General features: G+C 36.3%; 1 protein-coding gene across 12 annotated transcripts in view; it reads left to right on the top strand.

Moving 5' to 3' along the window:
• The window catches only part of CDH19 (cadherin 19), a 117,396-nt gene that overhangs the window by 45,361 nt on the left and 52,651 nt on the right, over nucleotides 1-19,384 (top strand). For 6 of the 12 annotated variants that reach the window (XM_063326448.1, XM_063326450.1, XM_063326451.1 and 3 more), the window contains one exon: nucleotides 12,855-12,946. The exons of 3 other annotated variants lie outside the window; for them this stretch is intronic. The gene's annotated coding sequence lies outside the window, so the exon portion shown is untranslated. Of the gene's footprint in view, nucleotides 1-2,776; nucleotides 2,916-12,275; nucleotides 12,298-12,854; nucleotides 12,947-19,384 lie in introns of those variants that run through there. 3 more of the 12 variants (XM_063326447.1, XM_063326453.1, XM_063326458.1) reach the window with 3 other exon arrangements.

Here is a 19,384-nt window from a genome sequence, read left to right on the forward strand (position 1 = left end):
ACTATCTGTACCTTGTCAAAAGTCCCTCCTATTCTGGACAGTTCGCCCCACCAGTTCTTCAACTAACATTTCCCAGTAACTTCCATTTTTGTTTGCTTCCTTCTGCTCGTTTCTATTCTCTTCAAATGGCACATCTTACTTATATTACATCCTGTGACAACATTCAGCGTTCTCAGTAAATGAGCATATATTGTTTGCCAACCTATGTCTAGTTAATTCTGACTTAACAAATGAAACATCACCTTTTCTGTACTGCTAGAAAGTCAGTGAGAAGCAGTGTCACTAAAAAAACTGTTTTTTTCCAGGTGACAAATAGTAACATATCACTGAATTCCAATTACACTTCCTCAGTTTCCACAGATCTTAGGAAAGCATCCTTCTCCTTTTCCCATTTTTCTATTTTGCATCCGCTATACCTCACCCTGTGCAAAGCTGATGTCACACCACAAACCAAAAGCACAATGCAACCATTCTTACTATATAGCAGCTCTCCCCAAACATTCCTGTTTCTTAAACAAACAAACCAACAAAAAAGCATGAAATAAAGTGCAGAAATTATGAAAATGTGATCTTAGTTTATGTTGACTCCCTCACTCACATCTAACATCAAGTTTTAGACAAAGAAATCAAGTTTTGCCTAACAAAAATGCTTGAGGTAAGAGCACCAGAAAGAAATCTTTGTCAGTTTGTTTAGATAACTGATTTCATAAATAATTAAATAACCATTAATAAGAACCCAGTTTTATCAAAGAACATTAAGCTGTATAGTATTACCATGTTTTCTCTGATTTGAGAAAAAAAAAAAAATATTAGCCAATCTATCTACTTAAAGCTGAAACCGTATATAATTTAATAAATTGTGTGTTCATTTCCACTCTGATACAGAAGCTATATGACTTATACTGAAGTAGTTAGGAGGAGATAATCCTCAAGAAGGTATCAGGAGATCATCCTCAAAAGACTGAGAAGTAATTCAGCTGCTCAGATAGTGTACACGATTCTTTTCTGCAGAGTATACAGCTTTCTGACTGTGTCAAGATGGACATACTGGATGGACAGTTTTCCTATGTTACTTCAGGACCATTCATTTCAAGTTTTAAGCTCTGTGATACTAAGGGGGTTTGTATTTCTTTGGAAACAACTTATTTGCTCCTAACATCTAGACATAAATACAGTAAACGGTGATTCAGTGTTAGCCAAAGTACCAGAGCTCACACATGTATCAACGAGAACTTTTCCCTGTGCAGACCATGTTCTGCTCTGCTGTTGTTCTCTGACCTGGCAACATAGTATTATGTATGCTGAAGAATCATATTTCCTCATTCACCATCTTTTGTGTTCTGGCCATGAGATACCTGAATGTCTGAGTAAGATCTGCAAGGCTGGTCAGGATTTACTTTCCTTCCTTTCCAGAAAAAAATATGTTAAAAATAAGTGACAAAAGTACAGACGAGAGTTTTTCAATATCCACATAGGAATAGTTGCTAAATTTTCTTAGACTGTATAAGGAAGAAGAGGGAGACGCAATGTTTCTTGAGGTGTCAAAATTTTCTGTTTAAAGGAGGAAATTTCAGGAGAAAAAAAATACTATGTCCACTGAAGGCATATGTATTCCTTAAGCTACTAATTTCATGCTGGAAAATATAAAATTGTTTACATTGCTTTAAAAGTTTTTGGGGTGGTTTTTTTTTTTTTTTTCTGCTTGGGTTTTTTTTTTTTCTGCTTGGGTTTTTTTTTTTTTGGTTGGTTGGTTGGTTGTTTTTTTGGGTTTTTTTTAGTTTTATCATTAACAGGATACAATAAATCTGACAAAATGTCATGCTTGTTGTTTTACCATTTAGGACTTCTCAGAAATCTTCTTGGCCTGAAGCTAATACTGATGTAGTACTAAACTAAATTATCTCACCATAAATATTCCTTCTATAATCGTTACAGAAGTGTTACTGTAATCCACAGTTCTTGTTTATCCCCCAAATATACTTATTTCTTCTTTAGAGCACAAGGAATGCACAATGAATATTTGAATTATTGTTCAAAATTTCCTGAATTGACTTAATATAAATCTTAATTTCTATGAAAAAATTATAACTTGTCGTATAATTATTCCACAAGATTTTGAGGGTCTTTATCTTTCTTTCTAATGACTTTTTAATTTATATTGCTTTTTATTGTATTTTTTCAGCTGACTATAAAAGCCCAACACTAGCTAGTAGACAAAAAATAACTTTTTTAGACAGTTGCAAGAAAAGTAAAAGGATTTATATCATATGTCTCTCAAAATATGTAAGGACATAAACTAATACGTTGGGCATGTGTTTTCTTCTCAGAGTGAAGATTTTATGATTCTTGAAACCAATTAATTTGGGGCAAAAAAAGGCTGAAGGGCAAAACCCAGACTGTAGAAACTCTCTTCTTTGGCTAACTTTTGTGACTACTCTAAATTGATCACTTGTTTCCCTGACTAATCTCTAAACAGAGGGCATATCCCTTTCACTTGCAAAATACTCTCACACAAAATGAATTACCTTCCCACCACCTTGGTTACTTGCCAGGGAGTACTTTATTTTTCCACTAGGAAAAAGAAAATCAGCTTGTATTTTGCTTGCTAGAGCCTTCTGCATTTTAATTCTGAACTCTGAATGAACATCAGAGAGGCCTTATGATGTTTTGCACAAAAGTGCCTGTGTTCATAGTTTTACTCAGGGCACCCAAAATAGCATGCAGTAAGCAGTGTCATACTGAGAGTTTTCAAAACTAAAAGCAGAAGTGACTTATACTGGCAGGAAGCTGTAACTCCTAAAGCTTTCCGAGGACTGTGAAGTAAAAGAGAACTGCTTACTTCTCTGCATCAGATGTTTAATTCAACTTTCACAATACTTCTTTTTTTAAACCTAGGAGGCCCTGAGGTTACACAGGTAAGATCTCTATTTTTTTACTTTATTATCTTCAAAAATCAAATTAAAAACCTTCAGCTATGTGTCTCAAGTGCAAAAATCACAACAGGCAAAGACAAAACCAGAAGCCGCTCAAAACCTCTAGAAAGAGTAATCTGCTTTTGTTTCCTCAGAGTCCACCAAATAACTTCTATAGCTGTGGAAATCCAACTGTCTAAGTTGGATTTACCAGAGGAAATACTTACTAAGCCTGTTTTATGTTCAACTTGCACATTAAAATTTTCATGCTGATTATCAATCTGTTTTTGCAAGACCCCCACCTCTACAGACTGCTTGCGATTGCTTCATCTACGCTTATGCAAGTGATTGTCACTAAAATGTGCTTACAATTTCTGAGGGTGACATCAAGAAGAGTGAAAAGTCTCTTGGTTTACAGGAACACTTAGAAATCTCCCTGGTTTGCTACTCTCCGTTCGACTGTAGCAATAATAATATCTTTTTTTTTTTTTGTCTTAGCTTTACATTCACATTTCTGTTCACATCTCTCTTTATACTTCCACACCTAGCAACTGCAAAGTCTTTCAAACCACAAAAAAGGGATGTCCCTACTTTTGTTGGATCTCAAGTGTAAAATGGCAATTCATTAACAAATAAGATATTCAAAGAGCAGTGCAGTATTCATACTAGCAAAATATTTGTATTGCATGTTTCTTTCATAAACCTTCTATTAGGAAGTTTAGCTGCAATTTAGTTTTCATGTTCCTACTTTCTGATTAGACTCTAGTCAAGAAACAGACAGTAGAATATAGCCCAGAGATATTTAATAGCTGTTGATTGGTTATTAAAATGCTGTCTGTCAGCTCATTCATTTCTACAAATAATTTTGGTATGAAAATGGTGGGAATTGCATGGCTTTTGGATTATATCATTATTTTTAATAGGTTGTAATTTAGAATCAGTTGTGGTTGCAAAAACACTCCAGATAAACTACTTTTAATTTATAGCAGGATAAATTTGCTCTAAGGTGCAAAAATTGATCTTTGGACTCAATTTTAGGAGTTATAATGTTACATTTAAATGTTCAGCATTTTTCTGTTATAACTGTTAAACCAAGCGCTCACATAAAATGAATACAGGTTTGTGCCTGAAGTTGAGACTTTCTGCGTTTTTACAGACTAAAAAATGCATTGGTGTAAGAGCTACCAGACAATTAAAATCCCTTCTTGGAATTATTTTTAGGTAAAGGAGTGGGGAAGAAAGAGAGACTTGCCCACAAAATATGAAAAGTAGCTTAAAATTGAAGAATAAAATTACAAATCTACTATGGAAAGTCATGCATTTTTAGAACCAAAATATAACTATTTTAACCTAGTGTTAGGTAATTGAAATTGTAATGCACATTTTACATTCAGAACTGCTAAAATGTAGAATATTTTAAAAAAGAACTCAGTTTGCTGCCTCTCTGTTTCAGAATGTTTTACGATTACTAACCTGAAGTAAAGATCAGATAATATCATCACATTTTGATATTGAAATAAGAAAGTAATATGTGATATGCTATACAGGCAGATTTTAAGGATGCCCATAGTTTAAGCTACTTGTTGCTTTTCATCATTTTCCTTTGTTTTATTTGCTTTGATACTCTTTGGGATGAAATTTGCATTGTAGTCTTTGCACTACATTCACTATTTATATAGTTGGAAAAGTCTTGTTTTGCTTAATCAGAAAGATTTGTCTATTTCTTAGATCAATTTAATTTAAAACAGGTAATTTTCCAACAGATCTAACAATACAATAGGTAATACTGAATTAAAGTATTAGTTCTTTTGTAGGTGGAAACCATTATTCACATTTTGCTTTGCAAGTCACAGAAAGTTTTGATTTCTGCCATAGGCAGTAGAAATGTGTTCCATCATGGTCCCTTATTTTTTTCTGTATTTCAACTATGTTACCAAGACCTTTTGAATCTACATGATGCTAAAAGAAGAAAGATGTAACAGAATGTCTTCCTTATCCATCCTTTCAATCTTCTTAACCCAGCAAAATACTTTTTTCTGAAGATGAATGACTTGAGAGGCCAGAGAATGTGTATGGTAGCCTCAGCTGTCCTGGCTATCCTGAGTGTTGTGGGAGGTTTCATTCCAGACCTTGCTAAATAGACAAGGTACATACCCATTACAGAGTTGTTGAGAATGGAGCAATGTCAACAAGATCGCATGGGATATTGGATACACAGATCCAGGTCTTCCCTCCGCAGCCGCATTGCCTGTAGCATAAAAGGAATTGCAATCGCTGCTGTTAACAAGCTGCAACTGGCAGCAGTTTTCAAAAGGACATTACTCGCAGGCTTTCTATCAGGGACACAAACATAATGAAGACCTTTTAAATGGAAGGTGATATTAAATTTGAATCCCTCATTCTCAGGCCACTGACCTAACTGTTAAATCAAACTCTTTTGAGACAACAAAATTAGAAACATTCAAATAAACAATAGCATAAGGGATATTCAATTGGGAAAAAAAAAAAAGAAAAAAAGACATAAAACCTTAGTAAAAGACTTTGTACTGGACAGACAGTACATTACTGGAACTAAATATAGATTAGAACTGGACAGTATAGTACTGGAACTAAAAATATGATAATATCTGAAATAAGATTAATAAAACTATCTTAAGGGAGAACTCTAGGGTTTATATTATTTGCTGCAGTGTTGAATTTATAGAGGACAAACTCTTTTTTGCTTTGGCACTATTTTTTTTTTTTTTTCCAATTTATGAGTGACAGTTGTTGCAACCTTAAAATTGCTAACTAAACACTAGAGGAAGCGTAAGCTGTCACCTAACATTTTCCTGTTTTACTTTTTACGTGGAATTATTACACACTGGAAGCCAAAACACATCCTAGTAGAGCAAATTATAAAATATAAATAACAAAAGAATAACTGAAATCGATGTGACTGAGCACTGTCTTTATGTATTCATTTTGTTTTGAATCTAGCCAGGATAGAATCTTTCTGCAAAATAAACTCTTTTTCAGTAATTTACAGATCTTTAAGACCGTCAGTGGTGAATAATATGGCTAAATAAAATAGCAATTTAAAGTTCTTGAAGTTTTATTTTGCTGGACAATTTTCTTTTTAAAGCTGTTTTTATAACTATATTAAGCAATATTATATACTGTTATTATATTAAAAATATTTTAAATACTCTGCCCTCATTCTCATGCAGCATAAAGAAGGTTTGCAGCTCTTCATTGTTAGCATTCAGATGGTATAACTAAACTGATGAGTTCCCTTAAATAAAAAGATTGCAAAAATTAAAAAGTATTTACAGAGACAATGCTTGGCAAACGATAAAGACACTAAAGTTAAACACACTTTTGCCTGTAGAGAACCTTTTCAGAATGTTGAAAAGGATATGTAGAATACATGGGGAACAATTTACATGGCAACATGGTCAATTTTTCCCTCTCACGGTTCATAAATTGAAGTGGGGTAATGCCATCTGTCAAAACTGGTTGGAAAAAAACAGGATCAAAAGACTTCGCAAAGAAAACTGTATTTATTTAGAGTCTTTTTAATAATTTGAAGTTGTTAAATGAGATCTAGATACCCAAACAAAAATTTATCAGGAGATGGAACAAGGAGCTATGTTTTATATTGCTTTGTAAACAGCTTGTCACTCGCTGGATGTGGTCAAAAGTAAACAGAGCTTACTTCTTAGGAGTTTTACCCATGGTGACTAAGTAGAGGAAGCAAAAACTGAAAAGACGTGAAACTTTATTAAATCATTAACCTGTGATTTCTGGATGATTACAAGCACTCTGAAAATTTCAAGAAAACTGCCAACAAACTTCATAAATAAAGCTGAGAAAGTCATAACACAGCATCATGTAAGAATTTATATAATCCAAAAAACTCTAAATGTTCTCTGCATATTTTTTGAACTTTACTGAAAACAGTCATAGAAGCACACATCCTCATACACAAAACCATGCTTAATGTTACGTGTTGGCATGAGAAGTATGAATGTGCAAACTGCTACAGAAGCTCTCTAGTGCCCTGATGCAATTGCATGGATTTTTGAGAAGGTGGACACAGACTAGTAGTCATCTTAACTTTTGACTTATCCATGACATTTGAGGTGATATGAAACAGGATTTTTTTTTTTCTAAATGCTGCAAATTCCTTCTCTCTTCCATCCCTCAGATGAAGAACACAAAAAGAGACCATTGTCCAAGGGTCCATGAGCCACAACAATGGGTCACGCTTATGATGCCCTTCCCAGGCGCCTCAGCTTCCCATGGAGCCACAGAAAACTTGAGGGAAAAAATGAAGGGAGACAAGGATGTGTGCCAATACCGTGCAAACTATAAAACCCCCATCTTTGTTAACAAATTGGAAAACAGTGCTGGTTTCAATTACTGCCCTGTTCATCTTCAAACAGCTGATGTCTCACTCTGTCTTTCCTCATGAGATGCAGACAGCTGTTGAAGAAGATTAAGGGCATTGCTGGTGCTCTTTTTATGTATCACTGTGATATATATTGGCTCAGCCAAAATTTACCCTTAACGGTGATTCCCAATGGTAGATGAGCTAGAATGATTTATGCTACTTTATATCCCATGAGGTACCCCCGGAAAATAAAAAGACATTTCCAGACAAATTAAGATGACAACCAGACTTACAGAAAGAAAATGTGGTAAGTGTATTGGTTTTCCCCTAACATCAAATTTAACATATAAATTGAATCGGTTTCAAATGCCAGATCATTAGATAGCTGGCGTACACAGCTATTTTCATAGAAGACTGACCCATGAAATGTATAAATAGCATTTGGAAATGTCACATAGAGATAAACTGTGCTGATTGCTCATCTTTTCATATGGGCGCTTTCAGGAGTGTGCAAATGTTATAAAATTAGACCCATTTTCTGGTGCCTTACATGTAATATTATTCTACTCAATTCTTTATCTATCTATCTCAGCTATTTTTTTAAGTGATCATCTTATGAAAAGATTTTTTCCCACTTAAAGATTATGGGAAAACAGAGCCTAGACTCAAAGACTGTCACAGGTTAAGACCAATTTGACAGTGTGGAGACTAAATGGGCGCGGTTACCCTAACATTTTAACCACAGCTATATGAGTTTTTTTACAAGTGACATGACTCCCCTGACCTGCAGGAGAAGATGGTGCCCTCCAAGAGGAAGATCAGGCAGGTCAGCACAGCAGTCCCCACCATGTGGGGCAGTCTGAGATGGGGCTGTCGGTGTCCCTGGGGTCTCTCTGGTTCCCTCTTAGAGTCCTCCCACGTGTACCCAAATAGTTTCTCCACTCACATACTCCAGGGGCCCCTCCCTCATGTACCTCCGCGGTGTCTCCCTGAACAACACTAACCCCCATCAGTTGCTGGTTCCACAGGCAATATATGACCAGGATTCCCTGTTCAAGTTCACTCAGCACCCTGCACCAGCCCATGGACATAGCTGTTGCTGGGCCCTTCTGGGCTTTTGTCCTCTGCTGGCTGATCCCACAACCATGGGGAGGCTGACTGCACCCAAGGTGCTTCACTGTTCTGGTGACAGGTCTGCTCCCCTGCGCAGTGGACTTCACATCCTAGTGCTTCCAGGCCCAGCCATACACATATACAGACAAGTAGCAAATTTCACGAGATAGATCAGTAGGAGCAGCTAAAACAGAGCAGCACTGCAAACTGCATGCAATGGGAGCCTGAGCCTCCCCCAGATGCTAACCCAAAGCCAGATCCTGAAGCATCCTGTCTTGATGGGCAGAGCTAGTTAGTTCCACCACTGCCATCTGAATGACCCAGACAAGTAACTGCATGCTCTTAGCGACCCAGCATTAACAAAACAAAACAAAACAAAAATTTCCTGTTACACTGAGTCCTTAAAACCAAACCTAAGAATTAAGTTACATTAGAAGAACATTTTTTTCTGTAAATAATATTGTTTATTTCCCACAAATTAAACTATTCTCTCAGAGGAAAAATAAATTTAAAGCAAGAATTTACCCCCAAATATGGGTCTGCAAACATGGGTTTGTTGCATTTTGCATTCAAAGAAACTCTGAAATATAAATTTATAATCATAATTTCCAGATATATTATATAAACTGGAAACATAAATAATTCAAAGATGTGAATAACTGGTAAGTTGTTGTAAATCATGGATTTTTGCTTTTCTGTCCATGTTTTTTTTGTTGCATGGTTTGCCTTTTTTCTTTTTTCTTTTTTTTTTTTTTTAAATCTCTTTTTCTGATAGATAGCCTCTCCAGAATAATAGCTGATTTCCAAGTGGAGAAATACTGTTTAAGTCTGAGCTACTACAATCTGATTGAGTCCATTTTGTTTCAAATGAAAACAAGGCAGCACAGCAGAGTGTTGTATCATAAAAATGATAGACTGTATTCCTCAGTATTACTAATCATAAATGTCAGGGAGAGTAAAAAGTATACTATTTCAGTAGGATATCTGAAGATAAACCCTGTTGTAACAAATTCAGTAGCCTTTTACAGACAGCAACTTTAGATTTCAGTTTGCAATTGTCGTGTATAGACTTTCTTTTTTTAGTCTGGGTATGTTGGAGCAATGCTCACTATTACCTAAACCGAGGAATTGAGATGAGCCTACGCAGTCACGTAGCAGAACCTATTGGAGAAGAAATTGATGTCAGTAAAGGATTGAAATCATATTCACCTGTAATGCATGAAAAATGTGAAAGTTGTAATGTATATGTGACAAAATCACAGAAAACTATGAAGTGAGGAAATAAAGGAAACTTAGTTTTTCTTTGATGTTTTTTTCACATCCAAAAGAAACATGTTTATTTTCTTTCTACAGTACGACATAGTATTTATGATTTACATATGAAAGTATGATACTGTAGTAGTATGATATTATGATAGTAATCATATTGATCATAAATCATAGTAATCATATGGAAGAAAAGCATTTTGGTAACAATCTGTGTTAAGTAGGGATTCAAAATGTGTGAGAATATAACATTCTTCTTCTTGTTCAATCTAGAGACAAAAGGTGTCTAAAAAGTGCTTACATTTTAATTCAAGGTAACTTGTACCAAGAAGATAAATAGCCTGTTTTATAAGAAATTCAAACATGGTTTTAAGATAGTTAATCAACAAAAAATATTTGTTCTGGTCTAATTTCCTTTACCGGAATCATTTGTCTCTACCTAAAATTGCAAAACATTCTTATCAGAGGAACTGTGAGCTATACTCCTAAATGTAAATTAGTACTAACTTATTTAACAAGATGTACCTTGATCTTCACTAATATTAACATGAACTCAGAAGTGAAAGAACTTGCTCAAAAATAGAATATTTCTTTAGGGATGGCAATTAGATTAAGAATGCAGTTCCACTGACCTGTTTGTAGATGTCTTTTAGGTAATTTATTAGCTTAGGTTAATTGTCAAGATCCTCCCTAGACAGAAAAAGAGTTATTTAGACTTCATATCTTAGTTACCTTTCTTACAATGCAGGAAAATAAAGATGCCTTTCTTTTTCCATTGACTATTGAGGGAACCTCTATAGGTACATTGCACTAGGTCTTTAAATTTCAGGTGCTTAAATTAATAAACACAATCTAAAAAAAACATGGGAGCCTATTAAAACCAAAAATGCTATCTATGCTATAAAGAATAACCATTCACAGGCATCGAAAAAAATTAGATAAACCCTTAGATTATTAGCAGGCCTATAATACATATGAGTCCACAAAAACCACCAGAATATTTCATCCTGTAGTCACAATTTTTCAATAAAAAGGAACTTTATTCCATCTTATGTTCTGTTCTTCTGGTAATAAAATTAATTTTTCTACCTCATTTAGCAGTTGTATTTAGCAGGCAATGATTCTAGGAGTACAATTAATTCACACAAATAGTACTAATAAAGGTAAGATAATAAAATAGTAAAAATGTAACAAGTAAAGCTAAAAAATAAAAGGAAAATTAAACTTTTTGGACAGTGTAACTTGGCCAAGGTTCTGATATATCTTGTCAAAGTGACAGTGGGTACCTGTAGAGAAGCACTGGATGTTTTTTACTCAGCAGAAACTGTGAATAAGTTTGATTTAACTGAGGCAGAGAGGCTGCAAATTGATTTCTTGATTCATTTAGGACACAGTCAGAGGTAGCATATAGAAAACCCTAGAGAGAAGAGAACAGCATTACTGTTTCCTTCCTTAATAGGTGTAAAAGGTTGGAACTCTGTCAAGTGGCGGCAAGTTCATCTGTGTAAAAGACAATGTAAGGTATTTGCCCATCAGACACATCGATTGCTTGATGCAAGGGAGAACCATAGGTGACAACCTCAGCAGCTGCTGATGGCTTGCTGCCTCCCGCAGCTGGAGGAAGGAGATAACCAGGGGATGCTGAGCCAGACCAATCCTGCTGCCAGTCACACCACCAAGCTCAGGCATTCAGGCTACTACTGACAAATCGCAAGAGGTTTATTAGTCACAGCCTTCTCCATCTTGCTTTATATTGCTTCATGAAGTTAACAGTTCAAAATTAGTTCACAATCAGTTAAAAATCAGTTCAAAAAATCAAATTTAAAGTTATATATTCTCACCTCCCTCTCTTAAGACAGGAAATAAATTCAAAGAAAACAACCCTCTTCAAGTTTTGAAAAACTAAATTGTTAAACTGTGTGGATTTCACATATAAAACCCATTTTTAAACACCGATGTATTTATAAACAATGGTCATAAAATACCATGGAAACATTTTTTTGTTTAAAAAAAAAATCATTCACTTATCTTTCACTGAAGTCACAATGACTTATAATGTCTTTCTCTTGTAACCTTCATTCAGGCCACAATTATAGCAGGGGAATCTTTTACCACAATTTAAGATTAATTTGCCATTTGCCTATAACCTTAAGCAAAACCTATAGAGTTGAATTTACTCCATTAAACTCAACCAGTCAAAGACCTCTTTCTATAAAGAATGAGAAAGCCAGGAAGAATCTTGATTATCAGATGGGTAAAGGGATTATGCTCCAAGTGCTTTCTGTTTTGCATTTGTTCTTGTATTGAGCCAATCTTTATGTGTTGATTATTTATCGGTTAGAAAATTGTGCTAAAATCTTATCAAAAGCTATTATCTTAAAATATTAATCTGCTTTCCATTCTTTTCATCCCTCTACTTCCTACACAGGAAAAAACTGATTCTTGTGGAGATTTTTCTTTTGTTTGTTTTTTTTTTGGTTGGGTTGGTTTGGTTTTGGTTTTATTTGTTTGTTTTCTTTTGTTTATATTTTTTTCAATTCATAGCAGGTGATTTCTTTGTTCAAACAACAAACAACAAGAGGGTCTGACCAGGGACAACAAAAGTGGCTGGTGTTAGAAGAGAGGGAAAAGGTACACTGAAGTCATGATGCTACTGAAGAAACTTTTGTTAAACTATAAGCTATAAACTATAAAATATTCTTTAAGGGGATTGCAGAAGAGCAAGGTAGTCCTCTGAGAGTGTAAAAAGGAGACTTCTTACAATTCATTTACCATTTAGCACAAAAAGAACTGAATTTTTGATACAGAAGAATGTTATACTGAGAGCTCGTGGAGGAAGTGCTCTTCAAGGTGAAGTGCTTTCATTGCAGATGTATTATGTGGCCTGTATACTGAATCAGTCACTATTTCCACAAAGATGGTGTTGTAAATCCAAATAGACTTAATTGTAAGAATCCTGATAGCAGATCGTAATTTGCTCTAACATTGCCTTTTCACAAACCCTGTTTGGTGTCTATTTGATCTTAGCTGAAAATAGTTCAGCATCCAGTTTGATATCAAAATTTGCAGAAAAAAAAAAAAATCAAGTTGTGTGATCCATGGATAAATATGTCCTCTTTTCCTGTTTATATGAACCAACTAGATTTGTATGAGACAATAATTTATTTTTTTCTGATTCTCTTTAACAGAGAAAAATATTCCTTTGAATCATTTCAGAGAATTTGATCAGCTTGGAATTTTTCCACTTTGAAATAGCTCAGAGTTCAACCATTTCCTCAAGGTAAAATATTTTTTTCAAGCAAATTACAATTTTAAGCAGTAGTACTGTTCTATTCATTTATTTTAAATATTGCTCTGTGTTTTCTGTAAAACTCATCTGATATGAAGTAAAGAAAATGGCACGATATCCCAAAAGGCAAATTCAGAACATCTAAAATCCCTTAATTATTCCCTGTTCTAGCTGGCATGTTACCTTTTTTCTTTTGGAGGTTTTGTGTGAATGTTTCAGACATTTGTTTCTTTAAGTTTTACTTAATCCTTCTTGACACTATTTCAGCAATGAGTTAATACATTAGATTTATTGGTTACTCTACTGAGTAGAGCTTATTTTCACGTTCCACTGAGGAAGCTTGAAATTTATATTTATTTGTTAAAAAAATTATACTTTTTATCCAGTGGGGATTTTTTGTTTTGTTTCCGCATTGCTATGCTAGCGTTCTTAGCATGGATAACAGCCCTGGCCCCCCAGAGAGGGAGATTTCCGCACAATGCTTAAGATTCCAGAGCACCATGCCAATATCCTGCCCCTGTTTCTACACCTTTGTTACCGCACAGCTGCGAGGGTGAAATAGTACAATAACATAATCAGCATTAGCGACGTACATTTTGAGTCATATTACAGTTTAGGGCAAGCAGGTCACAAAAGTAATTTGAACGAAAATGAGAGGCGAAATGTAGAGAATTTACTTTTGTAGCTGATACTTGTTGGTAATAACAGCAAGAACTCAAGACTAAAATATTTTTAGTGCTCTCTTATTCATCATTCTCTACAGCAAAACTGTGAGAAGAGGGTGTAATCCCAGTTTATCTCTACACAGCTTTTCAGACAGTTGCCTAAATACTTTAATCTTAGGTATTTTTAAACAACGCACTAGTGAAATGATGATGCATTACTGAATGAAGTTTCAACCCAAGGTAACTGAGAACATCTCTGTATTTTGCAAATACACTGCACAGGAAAATACCCTGCCATTCATTATACTGGCATATGATGTCTTTTGTGAAAGCAGTTAAATATATTTCTGGAATTTAGGCACTGATTTTCAGAGTCATATTTTAATTCTGCATGTCCAGAGAACATAAGTTTTCCTTAAAATTAATGCTTAGTGTTGAAAGCTACATAGGCTGTAGCATGCACAGTACAAAATTCGTATGCCCTGTAACAGCCTTTGGGGGGCGGGGAGGAAACCTAACCAAAAAAAAACCCCACAAAATCTAGTTTTATATCAGAACTCCTGAATTATAGGGCATTTTCTAATAAAAACATTTTTAATAGGAGACTTCTAAAAAGTTAAAATGTGCTGAACAGTAGTGGACGTTGGAGAAGGGAGATGAGAGGAAACCTATCATTAAGGTAACTGCCTATGTTATCTCACAGCTCATGAGAGCTTCCTGGACAAAGCCAAACTTACCTAAAAAAAAAAGCACCCCAACTCTTCTATTATTGTATGGGACAATGAAAGAAATTCACAGTAGTGGTGTATCTAACTGTTCCCTGTTTTCTTTCACTTTTGTTAACAATCTTTTCATTTCTCTGAATATTTTTCCACATCCTGTTACCTCTCATGCCATTTATCCACTATTTACAAGTCCTGGGCAAGAATCTATGAAAGGATCCAAACCTCCTGAAATGATAGGAGATAGCCGGCATGACACAAAATGTAAATCTAGTGATAAACTCTGATACCATGGTGAGCAATGGAATTCCACCCAGGGAGAAATATAGGTGTCAGTCTGCTCTCAGAATTAAATGTGCAGGTGAATCTTTCAGGTTCAACATCCTGCTGAAAGCTGGCACTAAAATTAAAATGCAAGAAAAGAATGAAATAAAGCAACATAAAATACAATAAAGCTGCAGTGACAATTCCCATCTCGGCTGTTTTTTCAAACTTGCAGGATTAAAATGAATAACTGATGTACTCAGAAATGTCATGAAAAAGAGCCACAGAATTCATTAATCTAGGGAATTAAATTATGTAGAATTGATTCTCTAAGACATTGAAGTTATAGGTAGATTCGATGATTAAAACGTCCCAAATTATAGGTATACTCAATGATTAAAATATCCCTATCCATTTACTGGTGCAAAGTTCCCAAAGAATGTTTATGACATTTATAATATTTACCAATGCTGTTTAGGAAAGGTGCAGTGCAGCAGGCCTGGTTTACGATTTTAATCTGCCCAATTGCTAAATGTTGCATAAAGCAGAAGGTGTGGGAAAGAAGGTCAAAATTAAGCAGACAGAAAAAGAAAATTGTTATTGTTCTCAGAGTTAGTGGTTGATCTCAAATCAATTCAAAGCAAAAGACTTTCAGTTCATGATCAAAAAGCTGAGAAGCAGGGAAGTCTCTGAACTAAGTAAATATGTAATTTTTTTTTTTTACTTAATTTTGTCACATCCATCTTGACACCATCAGCATAACAGTTGACTATGCCACACTCTTATTTTAAGCCAACAGAATGCAGTGCCCCTAAATAGATCACGCTGCCCATGACAAAATGATGTGATTCATAACACATTTTTCAAGAGACGTCTCCTTCAGTCTTGCTCTTCCACATCTTGTGTCATGAGCAGCATCACTGCAAATTATATCTGTGGACTGGGAACAATAAGAATTGACTGTGGTCCCTTTGTTTTCACTAGACTGCAAAATTCAAAGTGTGTTGTCCTCTGTTACTGTTAAATTCACATGGGTTTTACAGAGTTTAACAGACCAGTTTGGGAAATTTTTTCAAAATAAACTCTAAATAAATGGATAATATAATTCATAGCCTCTCTTAATACGGAAAGCACTGCTGTTACCATGCCCTGGTTTCTAGTTCCTTTTCATTCCCCTTGACTTTTTGATTGTCTTACTATCCAACATACAACTACTTTTGAGATATCACGGGGCAATCAAAGCCTATTTTTCACTAACTAAGGAACTGACACTTATTTATGAAATATATATATATAATACATTAACAGTGAACTTTATAGACCTAAATAATTTAAGACCATTACTATCTGCAGGATATGAGTTCTGGCTTATATAAACTAGTGAATTAAGTCTTTGTCCATTCAGTTACTATGGCAACTTTATGGACTTCCCAGTTTCAGCTGGCTTGCAATGAATTAAACAGTCAGAAACTCTGACAGACTCCTGAAAGAAGGGGAATTATGTGGATGAAACCAGCTTTAAAGAAGTGAGATATCCATAGAAACCTATTTCAGCAACTTCTTTTGTAAGAACTTATTTTGGGGACAAATTTAAACAATTTGATTTAGTGAATTATGGTATCTTTGGGAGCTCATGCATATTCACATGTTTATATGCATTGAAGTTATCCACTCGGCCGCATAAGAACCTGAGAATGCTCTCGCGCCTGATGAGGGAAAGGAAATGCCTACAAAGGAGGCCTATTGATGCCCAGGTCCAAGGCCAAGAAGTGGCTTGAAAAGTATCCACTCATTTCAATGGACTTTGAAGTGCTAATTCTTCACTACAAATTTTCGTTAGCCACTGTGAAGGTATGAAGTTTGAGAGAAGTACCCAAAGTCTTAGGCATCAATTTCACAAAAAATATGCCTATCTCCATGAAGTGGTCTCGTCTCCTATCCTGGGTTTTTCTTAAAATTTTATCTCCTAGAGGAAACTCCCCTCATGCCTCTCACATAGTAACTGCTCAGTAATAACTAAAATATCCCTGTATTAGCAGCACTGTTTCCAGCACAGATCCAAAACATAGCCCCGTACTAGCCACTATGAAGAAAATTAACTCTGTCCCAGCCAAAAACAGCACACAAGGTCAAACGTGCATCATCTTTGGATAAATTTGCTATTTGCAAAGGTCTCATGTTTCTTCATTAGTTCAACTTCCAAGACTTCTGTCTCCTGCTTTTCAACACAGTTCTTCACGGATCTCTGAAATCTTCTCAGACTACTTCTATCTTCCATAACCTCTCTTTGTTTCTTGATGACAAAACTTCTTTTGGTAGTGCATGTTATGCCACTTCATCATTAAGGTCTGATAACAATAACTTCTATAATTTTCTTAATCCATTCTCTTACCTCCTTTGTTCTGGAGAAACTACTTTGACTATGCAATGCACCACATTAATACCACAGCACCAACACCAGCCTTTGGTGTTTTTAATATTCTTTTGAAACAACTGGGAGAATACTTAACAGAGTGCTCTACTGCTTTCTACAAGACATGGTAGAAAGGAGTTGCACTGAATTTCTGCAACTCCTACAGATTTCAGTTGAGAGGACACAAAACCATTACAGAAGTAATATTTCTGAATAACTCCATTTGAGCTAATCTGGACATATCTGTAAATTTTAGCTAAGACTGACTTTTAAAGCTGAGGAGAAAATTGAAACATGCAAAGGACCTGCCTGCTGCTCTCCACAGCCCTGCTCTACTGCAGTGTGCACAGCATAGGAGGCAAGTCATGTGAATGTCTTCCCTGGACTGAAAGGCCCCTGGCCCAGCATACTTGGTGCTCGTTTCTGATGCAGGTCTGACTCCATGTCTAGCTTCTTTCCTAAACACTGTGTGAAAATCAAGTTTTGGATTTTAAACACCAGGCTCTTCTAGTCTCACGTCTTGTCACTTACCACTCGGCATGATTCCTACCCTGGTATAGTCACCCTAGCCAGGATTTAGTTTTAGTGTGAACTACTCCTGTTTCTGCCTCATTCCTCCACTTTTTTCTTAGCTTAAGAAGCTTCTTCGAGTGAAAGAAAAGAGGGTGATGAAATTTAAAAATGTTGAGTTTGATCGTGCATTTTAACGCTCTAGTAATACATAAAGTACTGAGGATGCCTGCACAGTTTGAGATACAAAAGCTAAGGCTACAAAGTACATAAATGCTCTTGAAATAGGCAAAATTACCCTCTGAATGACTCACGGGGACTCTGGCTCAACAATATAATACAGTACAATTTATTTTTTACAATAGGTTTCTATGAAGTAAAATATCAAAAGAAATCTGTACAGAGAGGTCTGTTTGAGGGATAGCATTGAACAGAGAAGCAACAGAGGCTCACACAGGTATTGAGGGGATAATGACACACAAAGATTAAAGAAAAAACTTAGATAAGGATGCAATAAACTAACTGTTATTGCAGATGAGTTACAGTGGTGGGAACAGAACCGACGGGTGAGTAGGTGGTTCATCAATCTTAGGTGCAAACAGAGAAATAGTTTTTAAATGAAGAATTAAGTTTTAAATGAAGTTTGTTATAGACCCCCTAATCAGGATGTAGAAACCGATGAAGTATTCTATAAGCCGCTGGCAGAGGTCTCGCGATCATCTGCCCTTGTTCTTGTGGGGGATTTCAACTTCCCAGATGTCCGCAGGGAATACCACACAGCAGAGAGGGAACAGTCCTGGAGGTTCCTGGGGTGTGTGGAAGACAACTTCCTAACACAGCTGGTGAAGGAACCAACTAGGGGAAGTGTCCTACTGGACCTACTGTTTGTTAACAGAGAAGGTCTTGTGGGGGATGTAAAGGTTGGAGGTCGTCTTGGGCAGAGTGACCATGAAATGATAGAGTTTTCAATTCTTGGTGAAGCGAGGCGGGGAGCCAGCAGAACTGCCACCTTGGATTTCCGAAGGGCAGACCTTAACCTGTTTAGGAGCATGGTTGAGAGTGTCCCTTGGGAGGCAGTTTTGAAGAGCAAAGGTGCCCAGGAAGGCTGGTGATACTTCAAGCAGGTGCTCTTAGAAGCACAGGAGAAGGCCATCCCCATGTCCCGAAAAACAAGCCGATGGGGAAGAAGGCCAGCCTGGCTAAATAGAGAGCTTTGGCTGGACCTCAGGAAAAAAAGGAAGGCTTACATTCTCTGGAAAAGGGGCTTAGCAACTTATGAGGATTATCAAGATATAACAAAGCTATGCAGGGGGAAGATTAGAAGGGCCAAAGCTCAATCAGAACTCAGCTTGGCCACTGCAGTTAAAGATAACAAGAAGAGATTTTTCCAGTATATCAACAGAACAAGGAAGACTAGGGAAAATATAGGTCCACTGATGAATGAGACGGGTGCCCTAGTGGTGGAAGACACAGAGAAGGCAGAGTTACTGAATGCCTTCTTTTCTTCGGTCTTCACTGATAAAGCTGTCCTTCATGAATCCCATACCCTGGAGGCAAGGGGGAAGGTCGGGAGAGAGGACGATTTTCCCTCGGTTGAGGAGGACCGGGTCAGAGACCACTTGGCCAAGCTGGACATTCGTAAATCCATGGGCCCTGACGGGATGCACCCGCGAGTGCTGAGAGAGCTGGCAGATGTTATCGCTAGACCGCTCTCCATCGTCTTTGCAAGGTCATGGGGAACAGGAGAGGTGCCTGAGGACTGGAGGAAGGCTGACATCACTCCAATCTTCAAAAAAGGCAAGAAGGAGGACCCAGGGAACTACAGGCCAGTTAGTCTCACCTCTGTCCCTGGGAA

The sequence above is a fragment of the Chroicocephalus ridibundus genome, chromosome 2, assembly GCF_963924245.1.
Source record: "Chroicocephalus ridibundus chromosome 2, bChrRid1.1, whole genome shotgun sequence".
NCBI classification, from domain to species: Eukaryota; Metazoa; Chordata; class Aves; order Charadriiformes; family Laridae; genus Chroicocephalus; species Chroicocephalus ridibundus.